The 23,664-nt window shown below is 39.1% G+C and overlaps 2 protein-coding genes across 2 annotated transcripts in view; both read right to left on the minus strand.

The window, feature by feature from the left end:
- Nucleotides 1–22,873, minus strand: part of LOC309687991 (piggyBac transposable element-derived protein 4-like) — a 192,004-nt gene extending 169,131 nt beyond the window's left edge. The window contains exon 1 of the mRNA XM_082503381.1: nucleotides 22,866–22,873. The gene's annotated coding sequence lies outside the window, so the exon portion shown is untranslated. The remainder of the gene's footprint in view (nucleotides 1–22,865) is intronic.
- LOC309715738 (uncharacterized protein) overlaps nucleotides 1–23,664 on the minus strand; it is a gene marked incomplete at its 3' end in the record, with an annotated part of 122,042 nt that overhangs the window by 64,282 nt on the left and 34,096 nt on the right. The gene's annotated exons all lie outside the window — the stretch shown is intronic.

Here is a 23,664-nt window from a genome sequence, read left to right on the forward strand (position 1 = left end):
GTTTTATGAAGTTAAAGTTGATTATTCTGTAATACAGAAACTGAAATATAGGAATTTTAAATTTCCTTGCTGTAAAGAATGGGACATTTTGGTTTCCGATTTCTTATTTCTATGTTGGATTTATTCATTTTTAATATTTCCGTGTCTGTAGGATGTTTCAGTATTATTGTGTTTGTATCAGAAACTAAAGTATCAACCAAGTTATTCATGACAAATTTGACTCTTTTTTTGTGAGGATGAGGAGGCCAACCTCTGGTGCAGAGGTAGGTGGTAAGAGAAGTATTAGTAGATATAGTGATGAAAAATTAAAAACCAAAATAGAAAGAGAGAGTTTGAATATTTGCTCTTTTGCTTTATAAATCTTTGGCAAACATCACCACATAAGCAGAGGTGAACATAAGTGCAGGTGCGCATTTGCTGTCAAAATAAAAGACGTGCACCAGACAAGAAGTTGCAACGTGCGTTTGTGTACATAAGATTTTGTTTTGTTTCAAACATTTGTTTAGAACTCTTAAAGATGTCGAAAAAGCAAGCTCCTTTAAGCAATTACTTTGGTGTTCCTCCACCTCCAAAGAAATGTCAGCAGGAGTCCGAACCACAAAAGAAGCGCATATTCTCGGAAAAGTGGTTGCAGGAGGTGAGCTGGCTTCAAACAAATGATGAACGCACAGAGATGTGGTGCGGAATATGCCATGAAAATCCCACTCTAGCGGACAAAAACAGTGCCTTCTATATGTACGCAAACACGCGTTGCAACTTCTTATCTGGTGCGTGTCTTTTATTTTGACAGCGAATGCGCACATGCGGACCACTTATGTGCACCCGTGCACATAAATTATATGTACCTGTGAAAGCACTTTTAGTGTAAAATAAGTTTGTACACCACGGCAGTTTTCATCACTGATAGCAAAAAGTGTTGGCAGAATTCATGAAACACTACCGGCCTTCAGTTAAAGTCACAAACAGCTGCATCCGCCCGCTCACAGTACAGTTATATCTTAAAATGCCTTCACAGGTGGTGTTCTGTATACGTAACTGCCTATGTCTTCAACATCAACCAGTATCTGTGCAACATAAGGAGATGAGACTGGCAGTGTTGTTATGGCCTTTGGATAAATTTACTTTCTGCAACACACAGAAACTCTTTCTCACACACACACACACACACACACACACACACACACACACACACACACACACACACTACAATGTGCACACTGCACACCCTGGAGCATCTTTTACAGCTAAAATTGTTTAGTGTCTAAAACTGCAGCTCCTCTGATGGACACTTGGGCGAGGCTCAAAAAGTCATGGCTGTAACTTCTATGTTAAAAAGCCCCCCTTACATACATGTGTATAGCTGAAAACGAGCTTCTGTCTCTATAGTTAATTCTGCCTTTCCTTCACTATATGGAAAACTATTTTGTGCCAAAGCTTCCATTGCCACAGGTGTATAAAATCAACCACTTTGCCATGCAGTCTGCCTTCACTTTAACATATTTGAAGGAATGGGGTTTTCTCAAGAACTGACACTGTAACAGCAAGAATAATGTCAACACTTCAGTTTGTAAATTTCCTTCCTCCTAGATATTCCAACTGTAAGTGGTGTTATTGCAAACCACAGCAACCACAACCTTGCAGACCACATAAAGCTAAGTCACCACTGCTTTCCTCACTCAGTAACTGCAGTAACTGCCTCAATAGATGTTAGCATCACCATAAGAACTGTGCACCCAGAGCATCAAGGCCAAGTATCTCCTGCTGGTGTAAAGGTGGCACACTACTTTTATCACTGCATTGTAAGAACTGTACAGTTTTGTTTTTGTACAGTTTCTGATTTTAAATCAATGCTGGTGCAAGTTTAATGTCCAGGATGAAAAACAAAAAAAACAAACCCTATTTTAGGCCAAATTCTGGAAACTAAAGTCTACAGATACAGTTTGGTAGGTCACAAGTTCACATTCCAGCTTGTCATCCAAATATGGTCACTTGTGTCATCAGCAAAACCCCAAATTACTAATGTAAAAAAAAAAGTTCAAAACAGAGCTTCACAAATCAGCACGCTTTGTTGTAGTGACTATGTTAATTTATTATACAAAGTCTTTCATGTTGCCCTAGATATGTCCTGCAGTGTGTGTGTCTGCATATGTTTTGGTGCATTTAGCTATAAAAATACATTTCTGCATTATTTCCCTAGTCAAGTAACCCTAACATGTTAAATGGTTGTCTCTAAGCTCTCTCCATTATAGATAGCTGTGGTAAAATATAAATGACTGGGTTGAGTGGCTTCTCCCAGCGTAGTATGCTGAGCTATGTTGAGTGTGGAGGGGGTCAAAAGGCTGGGAGAACTGACGTTTTGCAGAGGTTGTGAAGGAAAACCCACAAATATGATAAGTCTCAAACATGCTGCATGTATCCTTGCAAACATGAAAGATAATGTTGTTGTTTAGACGGTAAACTTGCTTCATTCTTGTCTACAAAGCTGATCTATACGTGCGTTTATACAGTGACACGTGGCGATACTGTAAAAGAAAGTAACAATATCTGAGACAGATTATTATAATATGCTAAGCATACTTTTTAAATCAATGCCATATACACCATACAAATACCTCTAAGAAAGTGTATTATACTTTTTGATGCTTATACAGTCCATAATATATAATTTTATATAATTTATATAATTTTATAGTATAATATATACATAATTTTGTAAGCATATTGGTAACTGTAACTAATAAACTGCCTTGACCCAGTGGTTTTTCAGTACTTAATGATTACTAGAGTTTGTTAAGCAAAGTGAAAAAAATCATTGACGTGTTACTCAGCAGTTACTACTTAAGATACATTTTCTTAATAATCTTAAGAAATTTGTTTAGTTCTTTTCTTTAAAATTAAAGGTAATAAGAGAACAGCTGAAAGTAGCTTTATTGGTGTTGTGTAAGGGCAAGCAGGCTGGCTGTGCTTGTCCTGTGAAATCTAAAAGTGAACAAAAAAATGAAGCACCAATTAAAAGCAATCTCTTTGTGCTCAACAGCGTTCTGTCAAAAAAGTGTATCATTTCTTTTCATCCATCCTTTAAATTACTGCCATCCTGTAGTTGCAGTTGTTTAATCCAACTGTGACTATGAGCTAAGGAAATCTGCATGCGGCCAGCGTTTCAATGTCCACATCCCGTTAAGAAAGCCTGAGCTTGTCAAGCTGAGAATCCAGCAATTTTTTATACGACTTGCACGTTTGAGTTGTTGATAAACCTCCAGTGTTTGACAGAAAACTGAAAGACCAGCATGCCAGACAAGCTTCCACTGGCTCTGCTTTCACTGCTCTGAGATCAGCAAAGAAAGCCTTGGTGATGGAGAGGAGAAGTTGACTCTTGCCATGTCTGCTTTAGTAAGACAAACAAGTTGAATAGGTGCATACTTGGTTAGCACTTTTCAATTTAGATACCCTGAGAAATTACTTGGTTGAGAAAAAGTTTTCTCAGCTGTTTTGCTACATCATCTTTATTTTTTATTGTATTAATTTTTAATCTCCTGCAGATATTGACAGATCACCAATGTGCAGAAGCTGACCAAGAAAGAATCTTTTTGCTGTAAATTAATCAGAATCCCGTCAGATCCTGTCCAGCTCCTCATCATGAGGTTTCATTTAAGTGAATTATTGATTACAAATTGAAGCTTTTAACATCCTACTGGGAAACTCCTCTAAACTATTGTGTTTGCACCTCGGCTCCGCCTCATTAGCAATCTGAGTAGTCACAGCAAGTCTGTCTAATACATCTAATACATCTGCGTATGAGTGTGTGTGTGTGTGTGTGTGTGTGTGTGTGTGTGTGTGTGTGTGTGTGTGTGTGTGTGTCCACATCTTGTTGATTGTGTCGTAGCAGAACTCTGTTGCACTATTTATTTAATCAACACAAAGCCTTGTTGAATTACTTAATTATTAGATCAAACTGCTTTTGTCCCACTAAATCACCGACCGAGTTTGTGTGTGTGGTTGTTTGGAATATTGAACAACCTCAAAACCTGTGAGTGTGAATGTGAGCTGTAATGATCACTAGTACTGAGAGTTCTGAACAAAAACACACACAGTCTATTATTGATAAGCATAAAATGCTCTAATTCACCAAGCCTGAAGTCAATACAACAAATTATGGTTTAGACTACAAATTCGCACTGGCTTTTGCTGAGTATTATAGTATTACACGTCACACACACACACACACACACACACACACACACACACACACACACACACACACACACACACACACACACAAACAGTTGTATAATAAATGTGCTGTCATGTCATTAAAGAAGAACATGCCACTTCTTCTGCTCTCACTTCAGAATAACATTGCTTCCATGCAATGCCGGCGTTTGCAGTGTTCATTCATGCAGTCAGGTACTTTTGCATGCTTGCTCTGTGCCTGACAACACAAATGCATGTTTGCTTGTGAGATTGAGTGTGTGTGGGAGTGTGAGTGAGTCATTATGGGTGTGAGGCAGCGGTCGGAATCCATGGAGTCTCATTAATGGCTTCATTAAGGCCAGTGAGATCTCATTTGGGCCGAGTGAATTATTCAACCTGTGAGTCAGTCAGACCCCCACAGACACCTGCAGACACCACCCAGGTAGAGAGCGAGAGAGGGAGAGAGACAGAAGGAGGAAAGTGGCTGAAATAATAATTTAATCCAGAAAAACCAAGAGAATATTTGGTAGTGAGAAAAAAACTGAGGTTATTAAATGTACAGATACTTGATTTAATGGTTCTGAATAGACTAGTATATGACCTATTACAGTTTTTTACAGACGCTAGGACACATTTCTCAATACTTAGGTCACGTTTGCAAAACTCCTCACACAGTGAGCACAACAGAAGTCTATGTGGGCTAAACTGAGGACCAGTTATCATTGTTTTGGCACAAAATGCATTCAATGACTACATCTCTCAAATTTCATGAATTATCTTCTCACTCAGACACAACAACTGCCAAAAATCTTTGTACGGACAGGACATTTTGCATGTGCTTACATACTGTTTTCAAAACTGTTAAACTTATGGCCAAAACAATAACACAATGCAAAACTTGAAAAGACAGCAAAATTCAACAACAATATTTTATTGAAACATATTTTAAATCTAAAAATGCAGTTTAACCAGCCACAGCTGATTCTCATTGTAGATGAACATCTACACAGGTGTTACTCCTTCAATTTTTCAACTCCTTCAATTCTGGCATGCCAGAAGATTCTTTCCTAGGTGTATTATTCAGTATATGTTCAAACAAGACATTGCTGTAAAAGACCATAATGCTCAGCCAAACTACATTACCAAAATTAAGTTTAAATGAATTCATGTGTATTGTCATAGAATGGAAATATGAAACATGTGCAACACTTACAGACACGCAAATGTAACAAACAACCCAATAACATCCATCTTTATCAATTTGAAACGATCTAACGTGTTACGGAAAAACGATATCGTCTACATTAGGATGGAGTTTGGAGCACGTGCTTGTTCATTTGCTGTAAGCATGGCTGTGTTGCCAAAATACAAGATCTAACACATAATAATGTTTTAACTAACCCTGAATTTTTGGGAACAACTGCTGAAGTAATTCTTTTTCAGCTGTTGATAACATTTATAAAGTAAGAAATAAATGCACAGCTTTCTTTCAGTCAGGCTTCAACTCTGGTTGGATGGCCAGACTTTAGCCACGCTCACCGTTTGGCTCTACGTCTGCTGCAGAAGCCCTGAGTTCTTATCTCCACTTCACTTTTCAAAACTAGCTTGGAAAGTTCTTGAACATACATCCAAACCTTCCAGTTCCTGCTGTCCCCTCACTTCTCAAAATGCCACAAGTCATCATTCAAAAATGACATCGCAACTTTTAACCTCAAAGTAATCTTTGACTTTGACCACACACACACACAGACAGACACACACACACACACACACACACGTTTCCTTATCATGTGTTGCAGCTGCAAACTGCACCTGTGCCACACGCTCGCACAAAAATGAAATGCACACCTGCCATCCTTCAGTGGTCACACAAGGAGTCCACACAAACACATGTGTGCACACATATGTGGGGTAATCAGTGTGACTAAACAACCTGCGTGTTGCAGTGAAGGCTCTATCAATCATTTCGAAGCTGAGAGCAGGTAGGGAGCCCTAATGGCACTTTGTATGTGTGTAGGCAGTATCTAGTGCATGTTTGTGACAAAGAGCAGGGCGTTAGGGATTACTCACCCTAAAACTGTGTGTGTGTGTGTGTGTGTGTGTGTGTGTGTGTGTGTGTGTGTGTCTTTCCAGAATGAATCTCTGGACTTTTCCCTCCCCCTTCGGTTACTGGACATATAACATAAATGGGATTTCTGACTGAGATAAAAGAGGGTCTCCAAACTTAACTGAATTATTTTCATTATTTTCCCATTTTAATTAGATTGTGGGCTGCATGTTAGAGGCAGTCCTTAACCTTAACCTCCTGCTCAGCTGCATTTGCAGTTCAGGCTAGGATTTGGTTGTCTTTTTTGTAAACAACCATAATATGGTAAAAAAAAAAAAACAGAAGCACATTCACAGAAATTCAATTCCATTTTATTTATACAGCACCAAACACAGCAAAAGTTGCCTTAAGGGCGACTTTATATTTGCTGGTGCTTTATATTGTAAAGTAGACCCTACAATAATATGAGAAAAACCCAACAATCATATGACCCCCTATGAGCAAGCACTTTAGCGACAGTGGGAAGGAAAAACTCCCTTTTAACAGGAAGAAACCTCCGGCAGAACCAGGCTCAGGGAGGGGCGGGGCGTAACCACCCTGCAGAACTTTTATAATAAGGTTTTTCATTTGTTTATAGCAAAGCTTTTCTATAAACAAGTTGTAAAAGGAGAAATGCCAGTTGTGAGGATATTTCCTATTTTCATTAGTCTGCTCATGTTAATTAAAAGCACATTGATGGATTGAACATTTGACAGCAGCCGCTGCTGCCTGGATGATGTGTAAGCTTTGCCTCTCTCACTGTCACATTGAACAAGGACAAGCAATGCAATTCCATAAACTGAAGCAATGTGCCATTATCCAATTTGTAAAATAAAACTTGAACAAGCTTGCACAATGGACAGAGACCATTAGTCTTCAAAGTAAACGCTGCGCTTTTTGCATAAATCGAATGTGTTTGAATATATTGTGGATGCTGTGATGCAGGTTGATAAACAGATGGATTTATTTGATATACTAACACAATCTTGTAGTTGAAACCTGTATTCATTCATAGAATTCCCAGTTTACTGCAGCTTATGCCTTTATAAAGTTTCACAGAAACACTAATCTTTCCTTTTTTCGCACTAGTCACACAGCTACTGTATGGAGATATTGACAAGGAGACCGAGTATTTGCATGGTTAGAATAATCCCTATGACTGTTTGATCTTTCCTGTCTTTACCACATGACTGTCATTTCTGAAGCTGATGTTCCCAATGTATTTGTCACAGTCAGTGCTCATGTGTTATGCTTTCACCTAATCACATCGACTACTGCTTACCAGTTCACTAAACTGTAGGTTGTAGAGACTCTCCTCAGTCTGATTCATATGCAGAAGAGTCCTTAAATACCTTTGGCATTTGGTATTGCACTTGTCTCCTTAACTTGGTGCTTCTTTGAAGTCACACTGCCCTGAATTAAACCATCAGTTGTGGTTAAATAAGTTTAAAGGAAGTGAATAAGGCAAAAGTGCCTCATGTAATTTGAAAAAAAAAATGTCTAAACAAATTTTTGAACACTGTCAAGACTTCAGGAATGAAATATCTTTCCAAAGAAACACTTTTTGATTTCTATTCATTCCAACAGACCAACCAAGCAAACTTAGCTCTGTCCTTCACCTCCCTGCTGCTATTTTTCCTTTGTCCTCTTTTGAATTTTGGCCCAACAATCAAATCAGCAGTTAAAGCCTTTTGTTTGTTTTTTTTTAGTTACGACTTTTAAATAAAGCTATTCTTTTTATTTTATTTTAATGATGCTGAGATGCTCATTTATGCTTTTATTGCAATTCATTATGTGACTATAATGATATAGATAGATTCATTATATATAAAATTATATATATAATTATATATTTATTCATTCAAATAGTTGCTGTTAGACTCCTGACTGGTCATATTTTGCCTGTTCTTAAATCGTTGCTGTATAGGATTATGTAACCAGTATGTACCAAAATATATAAACAATGGGCAAATCAAAAGATTTCAGGAACAACAGGAGCCCAGAGGATGGGTAACCACAATGAAAACACAACTGCAAATGATGAAGCAATAGTTCAACTGTATTTGAAATTTGTGCACTGTATTGCATTTACAATAACAACCAAAATTGTGTGTGCGCACACAGATACCCAAAATAAAAAAGAAAAGAATGTTAGACCCGGGTCTTTTAAAGTGTCAATAGGATACAGATCAGGCCTGTTTGGTGATCTGGTGAGTTATTGGTGTGAGTTCAGTCCACGATCGATGTATGGTTTGCACTGTTTTGTCCTACCACAGTTCAGGCAACCAGACTTCAAGATTCAATTCCAAATGGGCTGTGGCTCGCCATCCATTGCAATGGAAAAGTATTCCTCTTCTGCGGATTTCCACAAAGTCTGTAATCCAATGTTCTCCGAGGAGTCTCGGCTCCTTTCTCCAACTCAAAAAACCTGACCAGTGCAAAGCACTTCGTATTCATAAAACTAGCTTCGGCTATCCAAATCTGGCGGCTAATCAAGCAGACACCAACAGCTTCGCTGTTTCAACAGCTACCACGTTTTCCCCACAGGTACAGCTATGGCGCGTGTGGTCTAAGCAGCCTTAGCAGCGCAACCAAACATGAAAAAACAAGGCGGGACAAACAATCCCATTGGTTGGACTGCATTTGTATCCAGGTAAAAAAAAATAACCTTTGAGAAACAAAAATAAATAAATAACACAAATAATGCAATTCCATACAAAATAATTTGGATTTTTTCTTTAGAGTCTCGCTCCAATCATGAGTGTTTTTAACTGAACAGAATAAAACACCTTTAATAATAATTACAATAAACGGTCTCTAATTCCATCTGTTTGCCACTGGGCTACAATTAGATTTAAAGTGCTGCTGATCACAAACAGATACTTGAACTTACTCTGGTTATCAGTGAGAAGTTTAGAAAGCAGTCAAGATCAATCCAAACAAGTTTTGATGGCAATAATTGATATAAGTTTAACATGAATTCAATTAATCTCTAGTTTATGACCCAAGTTCAATAAACTACCCAAACCCTGAGGCAATGTCCCCAGGCCAGGTGAAAGAGCCTATTCTCTCACTACCTTCAGGTGTGCAATATTCATAAAGCCAGCAGGGCCCATGTTCATTTATGAAGGTTTTTGTACTTCTGGGACTGGTGCAAATAATGTAAAGTGACAGTTCACTGTTAATGTATTTGATTTAGGCCGCACGGTTTAATTATTTTGCACAGTTGACGAATGCAACTTTGAACCTGTGTCAGCTCAAACAGATCCCAGATATAGAGAGCAAATAAATTCACTGAGAAATGGTAGAAATATATTAATATGCTCCAGCAACAGATTCTGCCTTTATGGGTCAGTATGTAACTTGTTTCTTTTTTTTTCTGCATTATTTAAAACCATTTGTTGTAGCTCAACTAATGGATGGAGAGATCAGCACCCCGCCCTGTGACAACAATAGCAATGACTCAGGAGCAACTCCCAGGTTGATGTCTGTGAAGGTTCTCCCAGGTTGATATTATCCTGATAGATGGCAGCAGCATCCTGCTTTCCCCTGAGACATCTGCTAGAATACATTTTATTCCTGTTTGTTTCTTTGAAATAGTTTAAATTATTTACAGAAAATGTTGATTTCTTGTGTTGCAATATTGGGTCATATGAATATCTGAAAGAACTAATTTCTTCTGGAACTGAAGAGCAAATCCAGCCTGACTGACAGCAAACCGGCTGATTGGTTTGTCGTTTTAAGGGACTGGACCAAGAACTGCTTTGCAGTGTAACTAAAATTAGAACTTAATATTTGTTCGACTGTATCATGTGAAGCAAAATAAAAGTACCAGTTAATCAGCTAATTCCTGCATTAAAATGTTTCTTTCTGTGGCCTCTGAATTTCATGAATAGTGTGCAAATAAAAGGCAGAGATGTATTCACATCTTCCTACCACTTCAGACCTGCGATGATTCTCATATCTTGAATCTGTGTTTCCAGAGAAGAAAAAAGGTGAATCTGATTGAAAGTGACTCACCAGAACAGATTTCATGTGTTCACTTATGTTCTGAGTGGGCCTTTTTCTCAGGGCACGTTAAAAGCACCAAGAATGAAGTCAACTGGTCAGTTATCTAACCATGATTTCATGCACAGTTACACTCTCATTACCTGTTATCGAGACGTGATGAAAGATGATTATCTGATTGTAAAAACACACATATGGACATTTTGAAAGGAGAGAAGCAAACTAAGAAGGCAGAAATCAGGAAGGGTTACCAGGATAAACATGGAAATGGAAGGAACAATCACAACAGGGACAGAGATAGATTTAGCTGAAAAATATTACAGTAAAAATGAGAGTGTGACAGAGATGATCAATAGCTCTTCCCTGGGTGTATTCATTTCTCCACGCTGATGACATAATGTGCATAATATGAGATGGATGGAATGTAAGAAATATGGTAAAATGGGAGAATGATAAGACAGAAAGGATATTCAGCTGAACCAGTGCTCTCTGTATGTGTGTGTGTGTGTGTGTGTGTGTAGGTGTGTAGGTGTGTGTGTGTGTGTGTGTACAAGATGGGGAAACACCCAGAAGAGCCACAGAGAGCCTGTGTAAGAGTTTGACATTAAAATCTCATTAAGAATCCACAACAACAGAGTGTTAAATGATGACTCTTATATTTTCTAGTAATTTATGTTGTACTAGTAAAGCTACCAAAAAGCTCTCGTCTGATGTATTTAAATATCTGGTTTGTTGTTCCAGTCCACACTAACCACAACACTTCTGCCTGTTTTTGTCATTTTTCTTATTTGTTGTTGTACATGAGTTTCTGCTGTTATGGTATGCACACAAACACACACACACGCACACATGCAGTGGCATATTAAAATTGATCATGGGAAATAATGGCAGCAGCTTATGCTCAAAAATCCAAAATCTCAGGCTTCAGACGTCCCACTTTGGTCCATTTTCGTTTTTCTTTTTGTAACTCTTACCTCTGCATGATGTCATAGAGAGGGAAGATTTCTCATTGGGGCATCTCAAACACACAGTTTTGCCTGTAAGCCCTCAAATCCCACCCACCTACTGTTTGAATCTTTTGTTTTCATGGGGCAAGAGAGGTGACTTAAGGGGAGGGTGACCTTAAATGAAGATGAGCTAAAAGTGAATGAACTGAGAGGCTGCATAAAAAACGGGGTCCAGAAGCATTATTTTGAGCTGTAAAGTATAAAGTAGAGTTCAAGGGTAAAAATACTGCACCGGAAAGCATAATAGCTCCTCTTTAAGCAAAAGACTCTTCAGAGACTACAGAAAAGAGAGATGACAGCACTTCACATAATGCATTTATTGCTCATTACTCATTTTAAAAGACCAATCTATGGCAGTTTATAGCTGCTGGCTGTGGGTGAAGCTGCAGTTGCTCTGCCCGGCTGTGATGCGTGAAGCAGTGGCTGGATATGTGGTTATTGAACAGACTTCAGCTGCACTTGTGGTTGTACACTGCGTAATGGAAATTTCCAGCTGTACTAATATTTGCGCTTGCAGTGGTTCTTTGACAGATGTGCTACAGGTACACGGTGAGTGCAGAAATATAGATAGTAGACTTGGCTAGCAAAGTAAGCCACTGTAAATCCATTACTGTTTTTTTTTTCAATAAAGTCACCTGATATTACTATATCTTACCTGTATATACAGGTATATACTGTATATCATTATCATTCTGCCACATTAACCCTGGAGAACCCATGGAGTCAAATTTGACCCCATGGTTTCCCTAGAAAACCAATGGGGTCAGCTCTGACCCCATGGGTTCTCCAGGGTTAAAGACTGTGTGCTAGTTATAAATGCCATGTGTTTGTTGTACACTGATAAGACTAACAACTGCAACAGGCCTTCTTCATTTTAGGAGAAGAAAATGCAAAAGTGTAAAAAATGTTGTTAATGACTAAAGTTGACTATAAATGCATTACTTACATTTTCTACATGAAGAAAAGCAACCCTGAGTGTCTCACCTCGAGGCATTCCTCAGGACACCGCACAAGCACTCAGAGACTGCAGAGAGACAAACAAAAAGTAGGTATAACACAATGTAAATAAAACTTCACTTTTTCTAAAGCCCACGGGCACTTTCACATTCAAATTAAATCATTATACAACTCTACCTTACAATAAACTTATTGTGGAAACTGTTGTACAGAATCTACTGGGTCAAGCAACCAACATAAAAAATGCTTATTTATTTATTCATTTATATTGGGAGAGCCCTAAATGATCATTGAACTTTATTCAGCCGTGCTAGAATCTCCGTTCACCAAAGAAAATAAAACCTGCTGAAAACACATCGATCAGAATAATAACAGCTGTCAAACTTCTCCTGACTGCTGCTCAAAATATCTTTGTGAGGTCAACGAGAATCTGCCGACTCAGCAAAGTAATCATAATGATTGCAGGCAGAATCCTGTGATGGAAAGTACAGAGTACTGAAGGCATGTGGATAACAAGCACATAATGATTACATTATCTGAACTATCGGATCATCCCTTTAACACCCCGAGAGCATAACGCTTCTTTGGACTTCATTGTAAACATATATCCTCATTTTACTCTGTGTGCACCAAACCAACCTCAGAGTCAGATGAGTCAACGTTCATCACTTTCACGTTACACATCCAACAGTGATGCTCGTCCTCACAGAGAAGCACAGAAATCAGAGTTATCACAAGAGCAGAATAACACCTAAGTGCACCCCGTGATTCAGTAGCTTACAGACTCACGTGTAGTAGCTCTATCCTGAAGTTATTTATGATGATCAATTAATCAAGTATGAGCGTACTTCATTTCTCATAGAGTGCTTTTGCATTTGGGCTTTATTATTGTTAAACGGATGATGACATAACATGTAATATGTGGTATGTTGCTATTTATCCAAAGTTGTATTTCTCTCATTTCTAACCTGCTGAGTACCAGATGTCATCAAACCAAAACCATAGACCTGAAAGAATGAGTGCGTCCTTTTTTCTCTAAGTAAATGCATTTTTTCTAAAGGGGATATTAACATGAAATTCTCACCAGATGTCTGTAACAATCCATCCACATGCAAAGAAATCAAACATAGATGCCCATAAATAAAATGTTGTTTAATAATGAGAAATAACACAGAGAAAAAGTATTGAACACATGAAGAAAGGGAGGTGCAAAAAAGGCATGGACAGTCATGACATCAGCTGAAATCTATCAGTGATTAAAAAGCAGTCCACTTTCATATCAGTAAATTAATATCAGCTCTCTCAAGACTTTCACAACCATATTGTAAAACATCCTGATGGAGCCGGTTACAGATTTTCTGAACTGCTGAAGGTTCCAGTGAGATCAATATTTCAGCATGAAATTTTAGTGTTCCCCGAAAGATTTCAAGGAGGAGTGAAAAGAATTATCAGACGAGTTTTCCAAGAACTAAGGAGCATTTGTGGAGAACCAAAAAAAAAAAAGACAGCAAGTACAACTGTTCAACTTTTCAAAGAAAACAAGAAGTAATGTGCTCAACCACCATGGCCTGCATGCACGTTCACCACACAAGACTCCATGGTTGAAGAAAATCATTTAGACAAACCAGTGGAGTACCGGGAGAATCGGGTCAGAAGAGACCAAAACTGAACTCTTTGGGTTTCATCATACACACCATGTTCAGAGGTGAGAATGCACTGATATCACCTCAAAAACACCAGACCAGCAGTGAAGTTTGGAGGTGGGAACATCGTGGTGTGGGGCTGTTTTTCAGTATATGGCACTGGCACGCTTCGTATCATATCAATCCGTCAATGATTTGAATTCTGTCAAACAGTCTGGAGTCTGTTGCCATCGACCAGGATGATGAAGATGAAACGAGGTTGGACATTTTTCAGCAAGATAATGATCCCAAACATGCAGCCAAGCAAACTCTCAAAAATAAAGCTGCTAGAATGGCGCGGCTAATCACCTGACCTGAATCCAGCTGCAAACAGTAAGAACTAAAGTTCAGAGTTTATAGAAGGGGCCAAAGCAACCTTCAGGAGTTGAAGAGTGGGCCAAACCTGAGCAATGAAATGCTAGTTTCTCCATAAGAGGCATCTTCTGAAGCTGCCATCACCAACAAAGACTTTCATATGAAGTATTAAATACATTTCAGTAAATGTGTTTAATACTTATTATCATTTATTATTACACATAACTTAACTTATGGACATCTACAGTTTGACTTCTTTGCATGTGTGGATTGGACGGGTTGTTACCGACATCTGGTGAGGGTTTCATGTCAGTAGCACCTTTAGGAATATATTCACTTTACTTCAACTGTGTTGAATAATCCTGAAGCTTGTAAAGCCAGGACTGACAAAAAGCTAACTGCTAGAAACATATCCACATCATGGAATTAATACTTGTGTATCCACAATAAAATGTAAAATGTTAATATTCTCTAATTCAGTGGTTCCCAAACTTTTTTTTGCTAGGCCCCCCTTTGTTTTATAAGAAAAATGTTCGAAAATGGGTTTAAAAACATAAAAAACTGTGGGATGCTGTTTGTCCGTGATTTGAACCGGGGGAACAAATCGTTTCAGGATCAGCCTGATATTATTTGTATCACACTGTAACTTTACTGTATAAAGAGCTAACATCTCCAAAATGTCAGGAGTAGTTAGTCATTACAACAAGTGTTTGTGAACTAAAAATCAAGAATGTGGGATCCTGTTTGTCCGTGATTTGAACAGCCCAGCGCTGCTCCCGACGAAGGGAAAACCAATTCTGCAGGGGAGACCTACCTCGGCACTTGTGCAGGTGAAACCAAAGGGCAGATATGCTTCACCATATTTTCTAGTCTTTGGCTTAGAATGAAGTTGGTTTGGAAACATATTCAGCGATGCTTCATCTCCTGCTTTGCGTTTGTGTGGGAGCCCTGTCAAAAAAACTGTCCAGTATCTAAGCGTTGTTTTTTTGTTTTTTTTTTCCCCCATTGTCATACTGCCCCCCCCTGCAATGGCTCTGCGCCCCATGTAGAATCATCCACAGTGATTTGTGGTCTGCCACCTTTCTACTTAATATTCTTTAGTTTTGGTCTTTGAGAGAAGTAGAAGCACCTGTGAACTGCATTCTTTACATTCATACACTTTTATTTCTCAGAAATAGCTGCATATGACTGGAGACAGAATAGGAGAAAGTGTTGGTCTGCTATTACAAGGTCTGAAGCCAAAGGCTTGAATTGATACAGCTTGAGACCAACGTATTAGGCGATTTGTCACAATAATGTCTGCTTAAGAGCATTCTGAAGGGAAAAATTCCTCCACCTTAAAAGAGCCCTCTGAGGGCAGAAGGGCCAACTCTGTGTCGCTCTCCATTTTTCTCAGTTCTGAGGATAACCAAGCGACTTCTGCCTCACTACCTTGTCTGCTTCTGTGGCTCATACATAAACCTTTGGCCTGAAAACACTATATTCAAAGAAAAAATAATTATTGTTTTCATTCCTTTAGCTAAACCTAACTTACCTTTAGACAGCTAGAAGTCTAAACCCAGCTCTCGTGTTTTAGTCAAATCCTTGAGCGCGCTAAAGATTTAGGCCTACACGTATGTATACCATTTTCAAGTATAACGTGCAGTTTTATGAAATAATGCAAAGTGACATGATTCATTATTGAAGAATGTGATTAATGTTTTAAAATACCTGTGTTTGGACAGTTTTCTACATTCTTAAATTTAACTTGATATATGAGTATTTTTTTGTTTTAGAGGTTTTTCAATCCTATAGTTCCTTCACTCTGGTCCACATGAGCTGAAGAGTCTGTGAACTTGTAGCTTTTTGGTTGATTTGTTTTCACACAGAGAAAAATTCAAGCAACTCCAAGCAAACCAAAATGTGTCACTATAAATCATGTGAGAATGTTCAGCAAGCTCATTGGCCAGATGTGTCCAGGGTAGGAGGAACAAAGCTAAATACAGGAAGACTGTAGATACGTGTGTGACTGCCTGCACCTGAATACAGGTTATTTTTTTTATCAAGTTCTACCTCAAAGAGTCAGCACCTGAGTCTTTCGACAAGACAGGTATCATTAAAATATACAGCAGGCATAATTAGCCTATGTCTTTCTTCTCTCTCCCCAACCAGTCGTAGCAGATGGCCCCGCCCCTCCCTGAGGCTGGTTCTCCTAGAGGTTTCTTCCTGTTAAAAGGGAGACTTGTCGACAAAGTGCTTGCTCATAGGAGGTCATATGATTGTTGGGTTTTTCTCTGTATGTATTATTGTACGATCTACTGTACAATATAAAGCGCCTTGAGGCGACTGTTGTTGTGATTTGGCGCTGTATAAATAAAACTGAATTGAACTGAATTATCGTAGAAGCTGCTTAATGAATGGCCCTGAATGTATACACACTTCTATAGATATTTGTGATATGCAATCTTTATAATTACTATTAAATTAATTAATTACTCTGATAAACTGTACAAATGTAAAGTAGATGGATGCTACTGGCCCTATGAAATAATAAAACACTATACATGTTAATATTAGAACCTAGTGCAGTCATTTATGTATTTATTTATTAATCACCACATATGGTCAAAATGATGTCCTTGGTGGTTCTGGGTAAGAGATTGTAAAATTTATCCCATACCCCCCAAAAATCCCTATATGATGAATAAAGGTGAATATAGTGTTGAACCCACATCAGGAAAAGTTGTGATATGTGAGATGATGGGATTTCATTTTAAGATTTACAAGATCAGCATGACCCCTTCACAGTTTTAGTGTTAAACATGAGAAGGCCGTCACTGAGGAATGTTATAATAATACTGTGAAACTGTCGGAAGTGTTGGAGTTATTGATTCAACTTTTAATATTGTTCTAACAAAACATTTCAAAATTCATCTTAATCCTCCTATTGTATATCATCATATATACATGCACAAGTTAGTTTTTAATGACCACTACTTTAAATAGATAATGATCTGGTCTCCTAGCATTCGACCTATCTGCTGACCACACCAATAAATTGATTAAAATGAGGTATTTTAGCTTTGTTCTTTTACCTTGACCTTGTAGGGTCAGAATCAAGAAAGACTTTGACAAAGCATGGGAAAGAGGCACAAGGCAGAGAGGGCATGAACAGGAAGTATGGAAATTAATTTTATTCCCTGCTGAGTTACATTTCAGTCTCTTTATTCTAGTTGATCATTATCTTCTTCCCCAACTCTGCCAATGAGAAGCCAATTACATTACGTATGGGTACAAATATGCATTTCAAAGACCTTTAGAAAGTGGCTTCAAATGAGGAAGGTTATTGAAAGGCATGTCTACTTAACACGACACAAGCAATCTCTATGCTGCAAACGGTAAAATTCTTTCAAGGGCAAAAGACTCAATTATTCAGTAGGCTATTTACTGCAGTTAAGAGGTAAAAATTCATTCCACATAGCTGTGTGTAATCTCAGTGGCTCTAACATGTGACTCTGTTAAACACCGTGATTGTAAATAACAGCTAGAAATATTAAGGAAACATCTGATTTCTGAGCAAGTCTGTCCAGATGGAGGCTGCTGGTGTCCAGCAGAAAACACATCAAAGATTGTTTATGCACAGCTGGAAAGGTCTCGAAGGGAAAAGAAAGCCAGTTTGATTGTGCTGAGATAAATGGCAGCAGCGATGTTGTGTAAAGAAAGGCCACACCCTGGTGTGAGAGCCACAGTGTTGGTCTGCTGATTCTATCAAGCCCAAGGGGGGAGTTACATGAGGTACAATAGTTCTACAGAATGAACCTTGAAGCTGTAAATTGCCCTTTTCACATTTTTCAGAAAATAAACTCTTCTGATGGCTACAATCATGTTAAACTGATGATGACTGGGATCTTCCTCTTTAGGAGGTTATGGAAATAGATGAAAAACCGTGTTCTTGGTAAGATGTATACAAACTCAAATCCAGTGGTTTGTTATCACGCTGCTGTGGTGCAGCAATGACCAGCAGCAAGGTTAACTTATGTTAATTTTAATACTGGGTGCCTCAGGGCTTTGAGCAGACAACCACATGCCATATGGGTGAGAGCGGCCGGCCCGGGTTCGAGTCCGACCCCTGGCCCATTGCCGCATGTCTTTCTCCCTCTTCACTGTGTCTGTCAATACAATGAATATTAGCAGTAAGTACATAAAATGTTAAACTGTTGCAAGAATAATTATAATCTAATGTGGGCATAGCAATGTTCCTCTCTGTCAAGGTCTCATTGCAAAAGTGTTCACTTATGATCTGTCACCAAGATTCACCAATTTCAATTATGTCACCAATTTGTAACATAGTGTCTTTATTTTTGCAATATCTAAAAAGAAAGAAACATGGACACATCTAGCAACTGAAAACTTTACAAAAAATAGTGACAAATTAAGAAAAAAACACATTTACAAAATGATCAACACCGATATCAAGTTCAAATATAATTTTAAACTCAGTTTTGACAAGTTAAACATTTGATGCACATTTTAATTATTATAAACAACCTTTTAATTCCCACCACCAGAAACAAATTTGCAGTATATGTTTAATGAGCTACAACGACTCTGCTTGAACTTTCTCAATGTGGAGTCATCAGAAATCCCTCTGCAAGTATGAGGTTGACCTTCTACTGACACCCGAACAACAATGATGTTTAACCAAAATCTTTAACAATAACCTCAAGAGTACTAAATGCATCATGACACTGTTCTCTAAATACTAAATAAGGGTATAGTATTTCCAGTTTCAGTTACCCATCATCATTTATAATTTAGAATAATATTAACAATTAGCCTGATCAGGGTTAATTGTGTTTAGGAAGGTGATGCATTTTCTCCCTCAATATGATGTTTGCCAAAGAACGATGACGTCTTGATATGATATACTATGGGTCCAGAAATTGAGAAAAGGGGATGACTGAAAGACAAAATCATTTGTGGCAGGTCTACAGAACTACTGCATCTATACATCAGGCCCCTCAATTAATCTTTTTCTAAACTGATTGAATTATGAATGAGAAAAGTCCTATTATTTTGATCAATCATGCAATAGGACCTGGAAAGTGTCTGCCAATGGTTCAAGGCAAGACATCATCATTCATGACATTTACCCCTTACACCAGGGGTCGGCAAGCTGTCTGATGATGAGTGCCATCTAAAATTTCCTCAGAAGTCAATGTGCCATATGATTGCATTAGCAATAAATTTAATAACGCTCTATATTAACAGTTACACAATATATAGCACCACTTTAAAGAATTATATTTGTTGACAGATGCTGGCAACTATCAGCGAATAGTTATCAGCTATTTTGAAACAAAAAAAGATACTTTTTATCCATAACAGCAAATGAATTGAACAGAAAATGCAAATGCTATTTATGGTCTCCTCACAACAGCTCCTGAAGCATTTGAAGTGTCGGAATGTGGAAATTTCAACATCGTTATTTATATAACAAGTTATTTTTAGCCAACTATAAGTTGAATCTGGTAGTTGGGTTGTTAGCTAAGATACCGTCATTAAGAAGCGGCGCAACTAATGTGTCTATGCGAGCTGATTTGCGATGTGCACCGCTGCCGCGGCCATTTATTTTTTGATGCACCTTCTCAGATTAATTCACTGCACGTTGTGCCCACGGCTGGACTGGGACAAAAAATCTGCATTTTGACTGAAGACCGGCCCACCAGGTATTAAAGCCATAAAGCCTTTGAATGAAAACGCGGTGTGACAGTGATGTACAGTCTTGTATGAGTTCTATAAATTTTACTACATTTTATGTCAGATAAAAACTTTGGTTGTAAGATTCAGATAATTATTTAATAAAAGCGAGACATTTTAAATGAGAATAAGAAAGAAAAGCATTTCTTTCCCTGTTAATGCCCTACCTGGCCCCCTGGCAAAACTTTGCTAGACCCGCCCCTGCACAGTTACCAGCTGTCAGCTACTTAGAAAAGGATCCTGATGTTATTTGTCTCTCAGAAACAGTTCATAACTTCCCTTCAACTCATTCATGCCACCTAAAAGGTAAACCTGTTTCTCCATCACCTGTTCAGCTCTGATGATTCAGTAAGGACATCTCCTGGACATCTTCATGTTTCCCTCTCACCACATATCCAAACCAACATCATGACCAGCAGCTTTTACAGCTGTGGCTCCAGCAAACATCAGCTGATAGTAGAAATTAATATTAAATAAATTCTAACAACAGCTGATCAAATTAAATGTGCTGCTGTTGTTTAGAGCAACATCTGCTGGTTTCCTCTTTCTGGCGCAAAGAGAGACGGAGTTGCATCAGAAAAGCCAATCAGCTGATCATTGATCAGTTTCATGATTGAATGAGCGAAGAGGCAGCTGACAGCGTAAAGACACAGAATAAATCCAGCTTTGTGTGTTTTTCATTGTTTCTGAAGTCCGGGACAAATTGTGTTCCTTTTCAGCTCAACATGAAACGCGTAATATTTTCTCTGAATGCGGGACGATTTCATTTTTATGGCACGGTTGGCAACTCTACTGACTCTATTAACTCTGTAACTTCTGTCGGTGCTGTGCTTTTTGAAACCGAATTTCCCAGAGGAACCCACCCGAGGGATTAATAAAGTTTTATCTTATCTTATCTTATCTTATCTTACTAACTAACCATGTGAATAAAAAAAAAGTTCATTATCAGTAACATCATAGCACCCACCCAGCTGTATAGAAACTCTGTCATGCTAGCTAGTACGCAGTACGAGTTATTGTAACTGACGGTAAAAAGTCAGCACAGCTAAAATAAACTCCACCTAAACTTGGTGTCATGGTCCTGGGTCATGTGACCCAGTATTCTGAGTTTCTTGATGTTTCTGTTATTCCCTTCAGTCTAGTTTCATTTCAGTTTATCTAGTAACTCTGCCATTGCCGGTCCCAAGCCCGGATGAGAAAGGAGGAGGGTTGGGCGTGGGGCCAGCAACCCCACCCTGTAAAAGCTCCAACTGTTACGGAAACAGCAAGTGAATCTCATTATCTACATCCCCTTGACTCTTCCTGTTGGTAATTGACTTCATTATGCGACGATCAGTTGACCAAGCTGGCATCGGTGTGCCCTGGCACGAAGCGCGTAATCTCACTGACTTGGACTTCGCAGATGACATCGCCCTGCTGGGCTCGACTCAGGAAGACCTCCAAAAGTTGACCGCGGCCCTGCAGAGGGAGGCGACGAAAGTTGGATTAAGAATCAGTGCCAAAAAAAACAATTTACTTCGAGTTGGCTATGCACGTGCCCGCATTCCTGTCATGATCAACCAACAACGTGCTGAAGAGGTGGAGAATTTTACATATCTTGGCAGCATCATCTCGAATGACGAGGTCTCTGATCGGGATGTCGACGCCAGAGTAGGGAAGGCAGTTGGTGTCCTGCGACTTCTCCAACCTATTTGGAACTCGACCTCCCTGAATGTCAGGGTCAAGATCAGACTACTGAACTCTATCATCTTCCCTACTGCACTTTACGCTAGTGAAACCTGGCGCTCAACAAGTGCAATGATTCAACATCTGAACGTGCTTCAACAACGTGGCCTGCGGCGAATCCTGAGAATTTCCTACCGGGACCGAATAACAAATGAGGAGGTCCTACGAAGAGCAGGCACCCGCCCATTAGCCGATGTTGTTGCAGAAAGGCGCTTCCGCTTTGCGGGCCATATTTTATTTACGCCTACCCCCTCATCGCCCAGCTAAGATTGCCATGACATGGCGTCCACGCACTGGCAAGCGAAAGCAAGGCTGACCAAAGACCACATGGCGTCGAACATTCATGGACGATCTGAGAACTGTTGACATTGCCTGGGACGAAGCTGAAGCAGTTGCTGCTGACCGACATTGATGGAGATCACTAGCTGACCGATGCGGCGCCCGGTGTAGGAGGAACTAAGTGCTAAGTAAGTATCTAGTTACATTCTGTCATGCCTAGGTTACAGTTTTAATTCATGATTTATCAAGCTCCCCATTTGTCTTATCCCTGTGTGAAGTTTTCTGTGTTAAGTCTTCGTGTGTTTATCTGTCATGTTTCATGTCCAAGTTTTCTTTGTTTGTCTAGTTCGAGTCATGTCTGGGTCTCATTATGTTTCCCGTTTTATTTTGAAGGATCCTTGTGTTTTTTGTTCATTGTATTTAGCTTCATGTCCCCTGTCCTGTCATTATGTTAATGGTTGTCAGCTGTTTTCCCCATGTGATTCCGCTTCCCCTGATCATTCCTTATGTATACTTAATCCATGTGTTTCTGCTCAGTCGGTGTCAGATCGTCTGTTAACCTCACCACAGTTTTCATAGGTTTACCTCATTGTTTCACTGTGTGTCCTAGTTTACTCAGTGTTCATAGTTTTGTCATAGTTCTTTCACTGAGTGTCACAGCCTTCTGTTAACACAGTGTTCATAGTCTCCTCAGTTTCCCTAGTTTCATGTTTTTTCTTCTGCAATCAGCCAATAAAGGCTCGCTTTATTTTTGAAACTACGTTTTGTCTCCACCGTGTCTGCATCTGGGTCTACCTCATTCTTCACACCGGCGCACCCCGCCATGACACTTGGTTTATATCTGACCCAGATAGACTGCAGGTCATAACTTCTTACCTGAAGTTCAGTTCACCTGACACTCGGACCGGCGGCCGCCTCGGGTCTCTCCTCCTCCTGCCTCCCCTTTCCCTCATCCACCTGCTGGCCTCTGTGGAAGCTCCGCCATACAACTGAGTTATTTTTACACATTGACATTGGCCAATCCACCACCTTTCATTGTTTATACCGTTACAACCCCCCCCCCCCCCCCCAAAAAAAAAAAAACAAAACCAAACAAAAAAAAACAAAAACAAAAAAACAACGGCCCATAAAAACAAACAATCACCATCGGCCCACCGTGCAATGGTGGGTCAATGACCAGACCAGCTATGGTCGTGCCATCAGTTAACCCTTCGCGTGCCAGCTGTGGCACACGTGCCCAGGGTTGCCAACCCCTGGCTTAAAGAAATGTGGATAAAATTTTATCTAAATTAATACAACATAGTTTGCACCGCACATTTAAAAGTCTGCAATAAAATCTATTCGTCTAAATCACGAGATTACATAGCAAATACAGTTTTGGTAAAAAGAAAGCACACACCCTTCAAGGGAAATGTGAGAAAATAGCAGCAAAATTCTGCTAATCCAAAGAACTGATCTGTGTGAATGCAAATGTATTGGCAGTTTGCTGGTCTGGAGCATCCAGGTGTATGTTAACGCAATGCCAAGTAGGAAACCATCACCAATGATCCTAAAAAAGGCCCATCAAATTGGGAAGGGTCATCAGAGAATTTTCAAACAAGTTCAGAGCTTTTGTTCTGTGAGGAGGATTATTCACAAGTGGACAGTTCAGTTTTGCTGGCATTTGGTCAAGCAC

This window comes from Aulonocara stuartgranti, assembly GCF_965226115.1.
Source record: "Aulonocara stuartgranti genome assembly, chromosome: 2".
NCBI classification, from domain to species: Eukaryota; Metazoa; Chordata; class Actinopteri; order Cichliformes; family Cichlidae; genus Aulonocara; species Aulonocara stuartgranti.